Raw genomic sequence first — 15,101 nt, 5'->3', positions numbered from 1 at the left:
TCAACAAATTTGTAATTATTATAAAAAATTATAGTAAAAGTTATAATAAAATAACTAAATCATATCCTTAAATCTCTCCATAGATTTTGTTCAGTTTGTGGTGATTGCTACTCATATCAAAGAAGAATATCTAAAATATAGATATTAAAGTTAAAAAATTATTTTTATATTTTAGATATCTTATTATATTGTTAAATTATATAATTAATTAATTCAAACATTCTTATAAAAAAAATTATAAATTTTTTAATAATTACATATTTAAAATATTATTTAAAAATTATAAATTTTTTAATAACTACATATTTAAAATATTATTTAAAAATTATATTAATTTTTTTAAATACATTTTATATCTCTTTTCATTATCTTTTCTTATATATAATTTTTTAACCCTTTTTAAAGTTCAATACTTTTAATATCATGATCTTTTTCTTGGTATTTGTTTTTACTATTTTTTTATTTTTTTTTTACAGTTATATTGATATGTGTTTACATAAAACATTATATTGCATCCACACATATATAAATAATATTTTAAAATACATAAAATCTTTTTATTGCATTTTAGATCAATGATTATTAGAAGTCGGTAGATAGTTAATAATAATTATTTTGACCATTTTACTTATTAGAAGTCGGTAGATAGTTAATAATAATTCTTTTGACCATTTTAATAAGTTTGGTAAGAAATATAATTAAATGAAAATATAATTTATATTTATATATAAATACATTTTTATATAAATATATAAAATAAGAATAATAATTCTATATTATAATAATATTTATTATAAATATAATAATGTTATATATATATATAATTTTCTTGAAAGAGAATAACCTTGTGATTTTATTAGGTTTGACCGAAATAATTTTACAAACAATAATATGTTTAGAACTAGTTAAAGTTATAGCAATAATTTTTCCTTATTTTCATTAGTTTTTTTATTAATTGTTTCATAAATAATTATGAAAAATTGTAGATATTTATGTGGTAAGTTATATAATATAATTTGAATATAAATTTTAATAATAAAATTCAAAATTAAAATTGTTTAAATTATTATTGTTTTATATGTTAAGATCATTAGCAATGAAGTGTTTTTTTACTTTAGTATTTTGTAAATTGAAAATTTATTTTTTCTAAATCTTAAAGGTATAAATTATATTATTTGTATGAGTTAATGCGATTCAGATAAAATGCATTTCAAAAAATGATTTTAATGACTTAAATGTCACTGACATGATTATGGATTGATGTGGATCTAAACGAAATACTATTCTAAAATACTTTTTAAAAATATTAAAAATTTATTCTAAATTTTAAAATATAAATTATAATATAAAATTTGTAAATATTTCCTTGTTCATTTGAATTTATAATCTTAATTTAATATACATTTGTTTTATCATTAATATATTATTTATATGTTTCTAACTATACATTAGATTAATTATATTTTAATAATTATATATAATAAATGATTATATATTAATAAATAATAAAAATACAGTTATAAATATTTTTTTATATGAAATTTATATATGAAAAGATATGTATTCTAAACTTAAATTATTTTTAGAAATATTTAAGTACATTACAATTAGATAATTTATATTTTATAAAACATTATATGAAATTTAATTCAATAAAACAAGAAAAGCTTTATATCGAAACAAACATGGTCGGAAACATAAACAATTTTTACAAGTATTTGATTAAATTAAAAATAAAAAATTATCTTATAAAATATTTCATATAAAAATTTTAATTTAAAATAACGCCTTTCCCAACACCATATTATAATAAACAGTTTAACAAGGAGTATGAAAAAGTGACAGTAAGATTATTCTTACTCATTGGTATAAGATGATATGGCATAAAAGAGAATTCAAGGTATCGGGCATGAATAATTTTATAATTTAATAAATAATAATTTTTAATTTACTATATATAAATTATTTACATGTTTTAAGTTTAATGATTATTTATTAAAAAATAATTATATAATATATATTATAAAATAAAATGAAAACATATATGTTGATACTCTATTTTATCATTAAATTATATTTATATTATTTTTAAATAAATAATTAAAAAAATTAAAATATTATATATAAAATTTTAAAAAATTACAACTTTAAAAGAATAATTATATCTTAATATAAAAATATCTATATCAATTATTATTCAAAATAAAGCATTCATTGTTTTAATGTCTTTTTATATTTTATTTTTAACCCAAAATATAGGAGTGGAGAGTTTAAAAAAGATTTGATATATAAATTATTAGAGTTGATTAATTTATCATTGATAGTTTATTGTTAATGTTTGGTACTTTTTAGATAACCTTAAAAACATCAAATAATTTAAATTTTTTTAATTTATGTTTATTTTAAGTATGCATGTTTGTATGGTAGAGTTGATGCAAAAGGTGAGAAATGCTTTTATTATTATTAAAAATTTGTTAAAATTAAACATCTTCATTTTTTTATTATTTATTTTTAAAATAAAATTGGTTGATATATATATTCATATATTTTAAAAATAAAAATTAATGATATTTTATATTATATAAATAACTTTAATATAAAAAATTTTGATTTTTTTTGGGTGAATTTGTTTGTGATCTTTTATGTTTGATTTGTGGTTTGGGGAGCCTCAACCTAAAGGCATCTAATATATCAAAGTCACATTAGGGATCACAGCTGTGCTAGTGAGACTTGACAAAAGTTTGTTAATTGTTTAAATAATAAATTATATCATTTTATTTTAAAATTATTATTAGTTTTTCACTTAAAAGAGAATTCACACTACCACACAACTAGTCAATAAAATTTGAATCTCTAAACATATACTTTAGAAAGACTTCATATCACATTGATTACAAATCAAATTAAACTTTAAATATTTGAAAATTAATTTTAATTTTATCTATTAAACAAACTATTATCTCTCATATTCTATTTATTATATTTAATTTAATTTCAAAATATTTCAGATTTAAATTTTGTATTAATTTTATATTTTGTTATCTTTGATATTCTATTTGTTATATTTAATTTAATTTCAAAATGTTCCAGATTTAAATTTTGTATTAATTTTATAATTTGTTATCTTTGATATTCTATTTGTTATATTTAATTTAATTTCAAAATATTCCAAATTTAAATTTTGTATTAATTTTATATTTTGTTATCTTTAATATTCCATTTATTATATTTAATTTAATTTGAAAATATTTTAAATCTAAATTTTATATTTTATTTTAATTTTATCGATTTTTAATATAATTTAATATTTTTTTAATTACTTTTCAAATACCATCTAAATAAAATCTTTACAATTTTATACTTTTATTTTACATTCTATACTCTGAGTTGGAATTTATTTACAATTTAATTTTACAGTATGTAACCTCAATTCTCAAACCAATATCCCCACATGTGATCTTATTTTCTTCCATTGGACTTTCAATCCAATATTACGATATGTTATCTTATTTTCTTCCTTTTATTCGTGTAAAGTAATACTCAATCCAAAATTATCTTAACTTACCTTCTTCTTTCTATTCGTCTATAGTGATAGTGAAGCGTCTGCTCATAAGTATGATCGTTTCACATTGCTGCATGTGGCTTAGTCCCTCCAACTAACGACGGGAAATGAACAATGAGTGCATTGTAGAATTAATGCGGCATTCGTGGTGTGGCGGCTTTAATGGTATATTAAAACATTATATAACGATTTTATGATATATTTGATTTATAATTTAATTAAAGTTTTATTGAGTCGAGAGACTTATTTTACCGTCGATACGAGGGAATGTGTAAGTTATTTTACAATTAATATGAAAGAATGTGTAAGTTTGTCTATTTGTCGTCTGTCCCTTTAAAATAAAATAAAATAAATAAAAATTATGTTCTAAATAGAAAAATAATGTGGACTATAATTAAAAAAAATGAGTATGTTGTAAAGTAATTAGAAGTAAAAAAAACAATGTGAATGAGATGTTTAAATCTTATACTTTTCAAAAATATTTCAACCAAAGATTTTAAAAAATATTTGAAGATCTATGTTAACTAATTTATGTCGACATCAACCTCATATATATATATACTTAAAAATTTTATTTGCTCCTATATATAGCCTATTTAGCATTCAAAATACAATTTAAACAATGAAAAAAACACATTGTATTTTGCACTTTAAAAAATTTGCACCTCAAGAAATTTGATCCTCTTTGCTCATGTTAGATCCATACTTAAGATGAATCTATACAGGTTATAATAATATGAATGATAAATATATGAGATATAAAAGTTATTGCTATTTTAAATCATAGTTTAAATTTTCCCCTTTCTATTTTTTTTGGGTCAAATTTGTCCAATATCTAGTAAGGAATTGACATACTAGGAAGTTTGGGTTGTTAAATTTATACAATTTTACTCAACTAAATTATAATATTTAAAATACATGTTGAAAACAAAAAGTCAAAATTTTGCCATAAATTATACATCATATTGTAATAAAGGAAGTTAAAACTTGGAATAGTTAATCTACTCTTATTTTAATATGCCCTTGTTTGTGGAACTCTTTATTTAAAAAAAATAATAATATTAATCCAATTTTAAGGCCACAACTGGGCCATACACTAACTTGGTGTATGAGACTCTTTTGTGGAACTCCTTATTATAATCAATAATAATAATAATTCAATATTAAGGTCTAAGCTAAGCCAAACACCTAATTGGTGTATGAGAACCTTTTGTTTGTGGAATAAGGGGCCCACCATTTTTGTTTGTTTTAATATCCGACCGAGATTCCTATTGATATTCAAAAAATAAAATTACAACTGATATTCTAAGAAGTGTTTTGTTGACCTTGTCAACTAGACTAAAAAAACTTCAAGTATCACAAGCCCATTAGTAGCTGACTTGTGTGTCAACATATAAGCAAAAATTAAGTGAACATTTAGCCATGAGGATTGTCCATACATTCAAAAATGCCATAGTTGCTGACAATATGAAATTTTGACAACACAATTGATTACAATAAGAGGAAAAGCATACTAGGGTGATGAACAAAGACAACCAAAATTCCAAAAGAACAATATAGGACTATTGGATATCAAAAAAGCAGAGGATGAATCATTCATCTAAAATGATTATAGGTTATTCTAGAGAAAAATTGGTGCTGACCATATTGAATAAGGTAGCATTGATAGTCACTTCTCCATTATGAGGTGCTACAAAATCAGTATCTGAGTCTCTAGTTATGTAGTGTTTTATCTTAGTTAGACGAACAACAATATCATCCATATCATATCTGATGTCTAAAATAATCCTTTTCAGTTCTTCTTGACTAATGATGAACTGATAATTGTCAACTTGCTTATCTCTAAGAACCATTTGAAGCCAGGGAAGATTTTAGGGGCTAATATTCGCAGGTGGGCTAATTTTACATGTCTTTTCCAAAAATAAGATTCACGAATCTTATTTTTTTCTAAAAATAATTCGTCCACATTTTATAATATAATCTTATTTTACCTTAAAAATCGCCAAAAAATTATATAGACTAATTTAAATCATTAAAAATATATATATTTTTACAAAAATGTAGCCAAACATTTTACAATTTGCATATTATGGACTAGTAAGATTCACCAAAGTTTCTAAACTTGAAGATAAACTTCCCTCCTTAAAATTTTCCTTCTTTGAAGCAGAGAATCCATTTGTCTGTGTGTAAATAGTGAATGTAGAAAATACAACCTTCGCTTCCTCCATTTTCCTGGGTCTAGTACCCATTTGGTCTTCCCCACACAAACATCAAAATATGAGTGAGATAGTTTATCACCAAACTCTATCCATTTGTGTGTGTAAATAGTGAATGTAGAAAATACAACTTTCGCTTCCTCCATTTTCCTGGGTCTGGTACCCATTTGGTCTTCCCCACACAAACATCAAAATATGAGTGAGATAGTTTATCACCAAACTCTCGTGCTTCCAAGGATCGAATTTCCCTTCAAACCTCCAAAGGTATTGCATCAAGAAATTTACTATGGAATCCCACCTAAAGAGACGCATTTTTCTAGATGGGGACACCACATAAGGGCCTCCCCGTCGACTTATTAGTCATTGTCATGGAGCCATAGGGAACGAGATCCTACAAACAAATTGAACAGAAATCTTTTGGGAAAAACCATGAAGGAATATTAGACTATGGAAATGATAGAGCCCCAACGCCAGTCTCACAATTACCATATACCAGGAAACTATTGGCTGTGAGTACGAAGGTATTCACCCAATCTATATATCATCCAAGAATATGAAACAATGAATTCTTAGACCTACCAAGACTCCCCACCAGTGACTCTCTTCGAAAAATACTAAGACGCCATTATAACTATATCGAAAATGATCCATCGTACCAGACTCCCAAAACCAAGACTGGGTAGTTGAAAGATATGCTTGATGGTTCAATAGATTGTAAATCAACAGAAGGAAGGACCACGACCAATTCAAAAGAAGGCCCAAACGATGTGGGGTGAAAAAAACATAAAAAAACATTTGTTGTTGAAAATCACTATCCCCTCTACCCTTGAGTGAGAACGAAAGAAAATTAAGGACAACCCAAGATGATCGCCACCTGTGATAGTTCCCAATGAGAAATGACCTTTAATTGACCTAAAAAGACAACATGACCAAACTAATTCCAAATGCAACGACATAAACTTGCTAAGAGCTAGTGGCAGACAATTATGAGAGGTTTAGCAATATACCGACTTGGAAGGAGAAAAACCTATGAAATTGAGACCATAACACACTCTTAGACATGTTCTAAGGAAGAAATTGCAATGAAATTGATAAAAGAAGAAGCAACGGAAAAAACTAACAACCAGAGCATACCCTGAGAGAATTATCACAGTAAGATGCCATCAGAGATATGTTGCAACTATTCACCACCCTTGTGTATGAATAGAGCTTGTATATAATAGTTCCAATGAGACTTCAGTCTCCCAAAATCTTGAAGAAGGTCGATACCATGCACTCTGCAGACACCAAGTGGTATACCTCAACCTAATCTCTCGATGAAAAAAAACTCTCATGATTTGACTATCATAAATGTCGATCAATCGCTTGTCAACATACTTCAAACATACCTCCAATCTGACATAAACCTTCACCTCCATTCTTGCTTCGAAGGCATAAACGAAATATCTGATGGTGTGATAGATCCCATAAGCTCTCTACCACACCCTCATGGAGTAAATGCTGCAAAATACTAACTATACGACATCCTCAATTAATACCTTACTACCGCTCCATGTGTTGGGGGCTATATGCCAAGTGGATGGCCTGACACACTCCACAAGGGTCGCCTCCATCTTAGCCACTCGAAGCTAGTGCATGTTACTCATTGCCATTATTACACCTGTTTGCTAGAATAAGACTCAGTAAGGTAAGTCGATAATTGTTCACCGAAATTTCACCGCATCGGAGAAGAGGGCCTACCTTTTCACAATCATTTATATGCTAAATTTAAAAAACACATACATACTTTAGCCCTGTATATTTCAACTTTTAACTCTTAAGAAATTCTTAACTATTAAACTTAATTAAACTATATCAAAAAATTAATCACATTTTAAATATTAATACAAAGTTTTTAATAAGTATTTTATTGATCATTTTTGTAATATTTTTGATTTTTGATAGAGCGATAACGTTTTATTCAACCTAGTTAATATATTTAATTTATTTTTTATATTTTAAGTATTATGAGTATTTTTTACTCTTCTTTATTAAATAATATGTCAATGATTTTCTTTTTTTTCTTTTATTTTCCAATATATTTATAAGTATAAAGAAAAAGAGCTTAACATGTGACTTGAGTAGCTATGATCAAAGGACATGTAAGTCATTGCCATGCCAACCATTAGTGTTGTTGGATTTTTACACAAAAATTTTGAACTCATGACTTTTATAGCATAAACATAAAGTTCTTTAATAGAATACATGTCACCATCTTCTCTACACCCAGTGAACTACTTAAACAATTTTCTTTTTCATATATTAAAAGTGTATTTTACATGTTTATTAAAATCAATAATATCCCTATATTATTTTTAATTTCTTAAATTAAATAAAAAATTAATTTAGTTTTTTAAAACATTAATTCAATTTATTATTCTTCATCGATTCTAAAACTATATTATATTTTTCCCAAATGTCATTTGAACAAGTACATTTATATTTGTATGTTAACGAATTTGTTAAAGTTAATAATAATTCAATCTTTAATTATTACAGTTTGATATTTAGAAAATGCAAACTTCCCTACCCTTTAAAACTTTTAAACATTTAAATATATATATATATATATATATATAATTTTTGATTTTATTTTAATCTTAATCGGAGAAAAATTCCTTTTCATTCTCCTCCAACTATTATCAAATTTGTGAAAAGAACATAAGAGCCATGTGTTTATTATTAGCATTTACCTTCCCTATGTTGAGTTGGCCGTGTTGGAGTATTAGGCAATTAATTGATCCCATGAAGTTTCATGTGCTTAGAATTTAATAGCTTCATTATATCGATGAAGAGTCATGACACCTCAAGGGTAATTGGGTGAGTAAAAGAAAAACGTGAACCCATAGTTCTCAAACCTTTCATCACAAAAGACCAAGTTAATGTTATAAGAAGGTTTATTGCATTTTATCCTTGTAAATTAGCATTCTAAATTAGCATTCTAATCAATTGACTCGGTTATACTACTATTGAATCCTTGTAGAAAGACCACCTAATTTTAATTGATTAGCACTTATTAGTTTAATCATGTTCCATTAAAATATTGCTAATGCAAGGGCCACCATATTAGTAATGGAATCAATTACCTTGCCTTTTGCGAATTTTGATGAGGTCATGATTTCGACCCACATCCTAGCAGAAAGAGGTAGAGGACAAAACTGAAGCCCCTTGCAAACTCATTTAGGGGGGGACCTCAGTACACGTGTCAGTGTGAGACGTTGTCTAAGGAAAGCTCTCGGAAGTTATTTTATTTGACTAAGGGAGGAGTGGATGCTCTGCATTATGTTTTTAAGGAAGAGTTGGAAACCACTTAACATTTAGTAATGTGTTTGTCCCCTAAAGGCAGACAGGCAGAGGATGCCTCGCCAGTAGACCTTGAAATCACCCCTCAAGAAAGTTACTCACCTAAAAATCACACGTGACTGCAGGGCACTCTGGGGTGGGGGTGGAAGTGGAAGGGAAATCAAAGTAGGAGAGCTTAGAGAAGAGTATTGGGTGGCAATTTAGGTATTTATAGTAGGAGAGCTTAGAGAAGAGTATTGGGTGGCAATTTAGGTATTTATTGGATGGTATAAGGCTAGTGATGGTAAGAGTAGTTGAGGGGACGTTGAGGGGGGCTAGTGGGATCATGGGGGAGGAAAAGAGATTAGTCTCTTTCTAGATGTCGAGTTGCTTAGGGTTAGAAATAGATAGAGAAATACATCGGGAGGTTCGAAATAGAAAGAGAAATACATTGGGAGTCGATCGAGAGAGAAGAGACAAGGACGAGGTCGTGGTCCCACTAGCCCACGCGCACGCTGCCCCACACCCTAACCCTAATGTCAAACCAAATTTCAAAACCCACTCGCATCAATCAATAAATAAATCATTACCGCTTTTCGAAAAAACCGGTCTTAAACTCCGGTTTTTTAATGTGCGAACAGTGGTAACGTACCCCACTGGTTTTCTTCCTCGGCATTATTTTTACTTCAGTTGATTGTCTCGTTGTTGCTGCGGATCAGAAGCGAGGGGTGAGGCGTTTAGGGCGAGTTTTAATTTTGTGCTCTGTGAGAATCGAATCCACGACCGATTAGGAGGTGAATGGGGAGGTAGTGGAAGGGAGGGAGTTTGGAATTTTATATGTGAAGGTCCGGGAGGGGTAGGGCAAGGGAAAGGGGAATTTTAGTGTAGTGAATTCAAAGGACGCAGTCCTGGCAAACCGGTGGTGGACAGGGAATGTGCCGATGGGGGGAGTCGATCCGGGCGCCGGGTCAGGCCCCGGGTCTGGACATGGACATGGACATGGACATGGGCATGGTCATGTTTCTGGTCCCGGGCATGGCCACGGTCTGCAAGCCAGGGACTTGCAAACTTCTGAAGATGAGAATAGTGGGAACAGCGGATCGAAGAAACGGGGGCGGGATGATAACGACAGCAACGCCGCAGGCGACAAGTCTCAGGAAGGTCAGGACGGCGGGGCGGAGATGAGCCGGAGGCCTCGCGGGAGGCCGCCCGGGTCGAAGAACAAGCCGAAGCCCCCCATAATTATACACCAGGACAGCCCCAACGCCCTGAAAGCTCATGTAATGGAAATTACCAACGGGTGCGACGTTGCCGAAAGCGTAGCGACGTTTGCACGCAGGCGGCAACGGGGAATCTGCATTCTGAGCGGGAGCGGAACTGTCACGAATGTTACCTTGCGGCAGCCGGGCGCGCCTAATGCCATCGTGACCTTGCACGGACGGTTCGAGATCTTATCCCTGTCCGGGGCTTTCCTGCCACCGCCTGTGCCGCCCGGGGCAACAGGCCTCACAATCTATCTTGCAGGCGGACAAGGACAGGTCGTGGGAGGGAGCGTCGTGGGCGCGCTGGTGGCCTCCGGTCCTGTCGTTGTCATGGCTGCCACATTCCGTCATGCCCCCTATGAAAGACTACCCCTAGAAGAAGACGAGGGGCCGCCGATGCCTATGCAGCTTCACCCGCCCGGAGGACTTTCCCAATCACCCAATCTGACGGCCGTGCAACAGCAACAACAGCAGCAACAACACCAACACCAACAGCAGCAGCAGCAACAGATCTCTGATCCATCCAGCACAATCTACGTTCCCCCAAATCTGCTCTCCAACGGCCAACTACCCCATGACGTCTACGCCTGGGCACAGCACCCCCCGCGACCCCCTTATTAGTAAAAGTACTCTTCGTTGCCTTTGCCCCGCGGTCCCTTTGGTGCGCCCTCCCCCACGAGGTCAGCTCATTCATAATTATGTGTACAAATTATACCCAGACCCGGACTCGTACTGCGCTGCCCGCTTTCATTCTTTTCAGGGCAACCTAGACTCGGCCGCCGGCAGCGCTGGGTGATAAATTCAGTGATCGTCGTCTTCATCATCAGCAGCGTCCCGTTCGAACAAAAAAGGAGAAGAAAAAAACACCAATGGAGCATCTCAGGTCTAATGAAAAACAGACTTTCTTTTGTTTTCCCAAGCTTGTTTGCCTTGTACAATTTCCTTCTTCATGTGTAATGCTAGAACTTTAACTTCATATATTTATGCCTACTTCGGTTTGGATTATTCCATTAATTGCACATGCTTCTCTCTGTTAATTCAATTTCCTATTCATGTTTCTTTATATTGACTTCAGTTTTTTACAGTGTTCATGCTGCAAATCAAGCCCAAATATCTGAAAATTTAGCTGCAGGTTTCCCCATAAGCCCTTAACATAGAAACACTTCAAAATAAACATAGAGATCTATATATACAGATATACGACTTACATTACATTTCAGAACACCACTGCAGTTATGAAATTATTGTCGAATAGAATTGCTTTAGATTTTTTGTCATCAAACCTTTTTACCTCTCTTCTCACAAAGCAAAATCAAGCATTTTCACCAAGGAAAACGACCCATTACCAGCAACTGGCTATTATTATTATTATTAGTTTGGGAGTGTATTAGTTGGGTGCAGGTTGTGAATGATATCTCGTGACTGTAGAATTTTTGAAGACTTCATCACTTCAGAATATGGGCAAAAACAGAATACAGAAGTTGGATCCCATGATTTGGAGGTGAGACATGAAGGCCATGGCCAATATTCTTACTGTGACTTTGATTTCTAGACTGGACCAGTCCGGTACTAGTATTTTGCTTGAAGGGTCCAGCTTTACCAAACTGGTATTTTCATTCTATCAAACAAAAAGACAGAAGGAGAAATAAAATAAGAAGTTAAAGTAGTCAGTTCTCGAGAACATAGAGCAAATATTATCAAATTAGAGAAGCCAACGCTCGAGTTGTTATACTATATTATTATATTATACTATGGAGCATAAAACAGCAGACTGAAATTGGCTGAGTTGTCTATCGGTAAGCCTGCGGTCAGTGATTATGGCATGGAAATTAAATGCTTGCAGAAATAACCGAACAACGATTTCAAGTCTCTTTCAAGGATCTCAAAGAACTTCAAGCCATAGTGATATTTGAATAATTTAGGTGAGTGAACAAAAAAACAAAATTTGTTCACTAACCCAGATGATTAAAGGATCATTACGGCTTCAAATTCAAGCTGCTGATGCTCTTTCTTAGTTTATATGTAGGAAAGGAAAAATATTGAACAAGTTAACTATTAACAAACTGGTAAGTTAGGCCATTAATTCAGTGTTACCTCTATGTCTTTTACTAAAACCAATTACCAGATTGGTATGCAGCCTGAAAAACTGACATATGGGAAGCTGCAGAAATGATTTAGCAACAACAGGGAAAGGCTAATTCATTCTTCTAAAACGACGAGGCTTTCAGTGTTTCAGTTCTTGTGATTGTCTCTCATAGGGTCGAAAATCTCATATGCAACATTGTCTATCTATGGCAATTTGTTATTATTCTAAAACAAGTTCTTGGTGATATTTTACTATTACACTTCATATTTCCATATTAATCCAACCTCCAGCCCTTCAGGCTTCTTTTCCCCAACATGATCTATATTTTAAGCTGCTTAATTTCTCTTAGTCTTCATGACCTATATTTTAAGATACTTAATTTCTCTTAATCTTCTTCTTGATACAATAATAACTTTATTCTGCTCTCTCTTTGTTTAATAGCTATCTCAATAATGGATTGTCAATTAATTCTGTATGAAAGCTTTTCTATCTTTTTTTGGGTAACTCTACGATCCATTCAAATGGCTTCTAACGAAGACGACTTATAAATTACATCAGAGACATGGGAAGAACTACTAGAAGATTGGATGGTAAGGATGCTCTACTGTTACCTAAAATGCATTTGAAGAGCTCTCAAGAACCATGAATGGACAGAACTCTAGCTTCCTATTTTGTGTTAATAACAGCTGAGTCTAAGCAAGTCAATCCCGGGAATAATTCTTCAGAACCGTAGCTTTCTATTTTGCCTGAATGGCAGCTTAGTCTAAACGATTCAATCCCGAAACATCTTTGACTCTAGTTTCCTATTTTGTCTAAATGACATCTTCGTCTTACAAGTGAATCCCGGAACATATATGTGTGGCTTCTACGGTCTCAACAGCCCGAGTACAGAGCATATTTCGAGATCTCAATCGCAGATGAATAATATCGTTTAGAACCAAGAAACCAAATGAATAAACTAACTTGGAGTTTTCGACCGATCCTCTAGTTGTATTTCAACTGTAAACGAGTGAAATATATAATCTCGGTCTATTCCAAGTATTGTGACCATAGCTGATAAGTTGAGTATAGATGATTAGTATATTGCTAATATATTCAACTAAGCATTTACTACATTTGCTACAGGTACCAACACGTTCAACCTTACTATTATCTTATTTTATGTTCAATATTTGATTAAATATGCGTTTGAAGTAGAGTGGCATGCCGGCTGAGCGAATCTTATTTTATCATCATCAATTGAATTTGCAAATGCCATTTCAAATCAAAGTCGAGACAATGTTGGGCGAGTGAATCGTATTAAGATAAAGCAGCTTATACTCTTGTCTGAGGTTTTATTTTTTCCCAGTAAATCCAACAATAGGCTTCGAACACCATTCAGTACTGGAGCACTACATAGTACAAGGTATCATATTTAAGTGATAAAGTATTACAGGGTGTCTTATTGAAAGATGGATTTTGAGTTTCGAAATCAAAGGAAAGGTGAACAGCATCATCGTTAAGTACTCCAGAGTATCGTAATGATGACAAGGTTCATGTTATTGAGCATAAGGGAGTATACCTGTTTTAAGGTGGAATATCATTAAGTAGTATGGGTTATTGTATAAGGGTTTTAAGGTAAAATATCATAAGTAGTACAGGTTATTGTATAAGGGTTTTATTGTATAAGGGTTTTCAGGTGAAATATCATTAAGTAATAAAGGATATTGTATAAGGGGTTTAAGGTGAAATATCATTAAGTAGTACAGGGTATTGTAGAAGGATATTGTATAAGGGGTTTAAGGTGAAATATCATTAAGTAGTACAGGGTATTGTAGAAGGGGTTTAAGGTGAAATATCATTAAGTAGTAGAGGGAATTTTTAGGGTGTTAAGGTGAAATATTTTAGCATGTTAAGGTGAAATATCATTAAGTAGTACAGGGTATTCTAAGGGTATTTTTAGTGTGTTAAGATGAAATATCATTAAGTAGTATAGGGTATTCTTAGGATATTTTTAACGTGTTAAGGTGAAATATCTAGGATATTTTTAGCGTGTTCAGGTGAAATATCATTAAGTAGTACATGCTATTCTTAGGGTGTTAAGGTGAAATACCACGAAGTAGTACATGGTATTGTATAATGGTTTTAAAGTGAATTATCATTAACTAGTACAAGGTATTTTTAAGGTGTTAAGGTGAAATATCATTAAGTAGTACAGGGTATTTTTAAGATGTTAAAGTGAAATATCATTAAGTAGTACAGGGTATTTTTAAGATGTTAAGGTGAAATATCATTAAGGGTATTTTTAAGATGTTAAGGTGAAATATCATTAAGTAGTACAGGGTATTTTTAGGGTGTTAAGGTGAAATATCTTTAAGGTGAAATATCATTAAATAGTACAAGGTATTTTATTAATTACAAGAGTTTTATTGAAAAATGGTAAATTGGAAGTGTTTTATTGATTATGGATGTTTTATTAAAATGCTTTAGAAATAGAGTTAAAAAGAAAAAAAATAAATAAATAAAAGGATAAGTTTAATTGAATTATAACCCACTAGAATGTTTCATTAAAATGTGGTAAATATAGAGTTTAAAAAATGATAAATTTAATTTAATCATATATTTTTAATATCATTAAATATTAAAATGTTATAACTCAATATTATAACACTTTA

The 15,101-nt window shown here is 31.0% G+C and overlaps 1 pseudogene; it reads left to right on the top strand.

Moving 5' to 3' along the window:
* The first annotated feature begins 9,866 nt into the window (after window positions 1-9,866).
* LOC149155556 (AT-hook motif nuclear-localized protein 16 pseudogene) lies at window positions 9,867-11,375 on the top strand (annotated as a pseudogene).
* The last annotated feature ends 3,726 nt before the right edge of the window (window positions 11,376-15,101 follow it).

This window comes from Pinus tabuliformis, chromosome 9 (genome assembly GCF_031772625.1).
Source record: "Pinus tabuliformis cultivar Carrire ecotype Pingquan chromosome 9, CPIR1, whole genome shotgun sequence".
Classification (NCBI taxonomy): Eukaryota; Viridiplantae; Streptophyta; class Pinopsida; order Pinales; family Pinaceae; genus Pinus; species Pinus tabuliformis.
The sequence above is the reverse complement of the archived record's forward strand: the minus strand, read 5'-3'. Positions and strand labels throughout refer to the sequence as shown.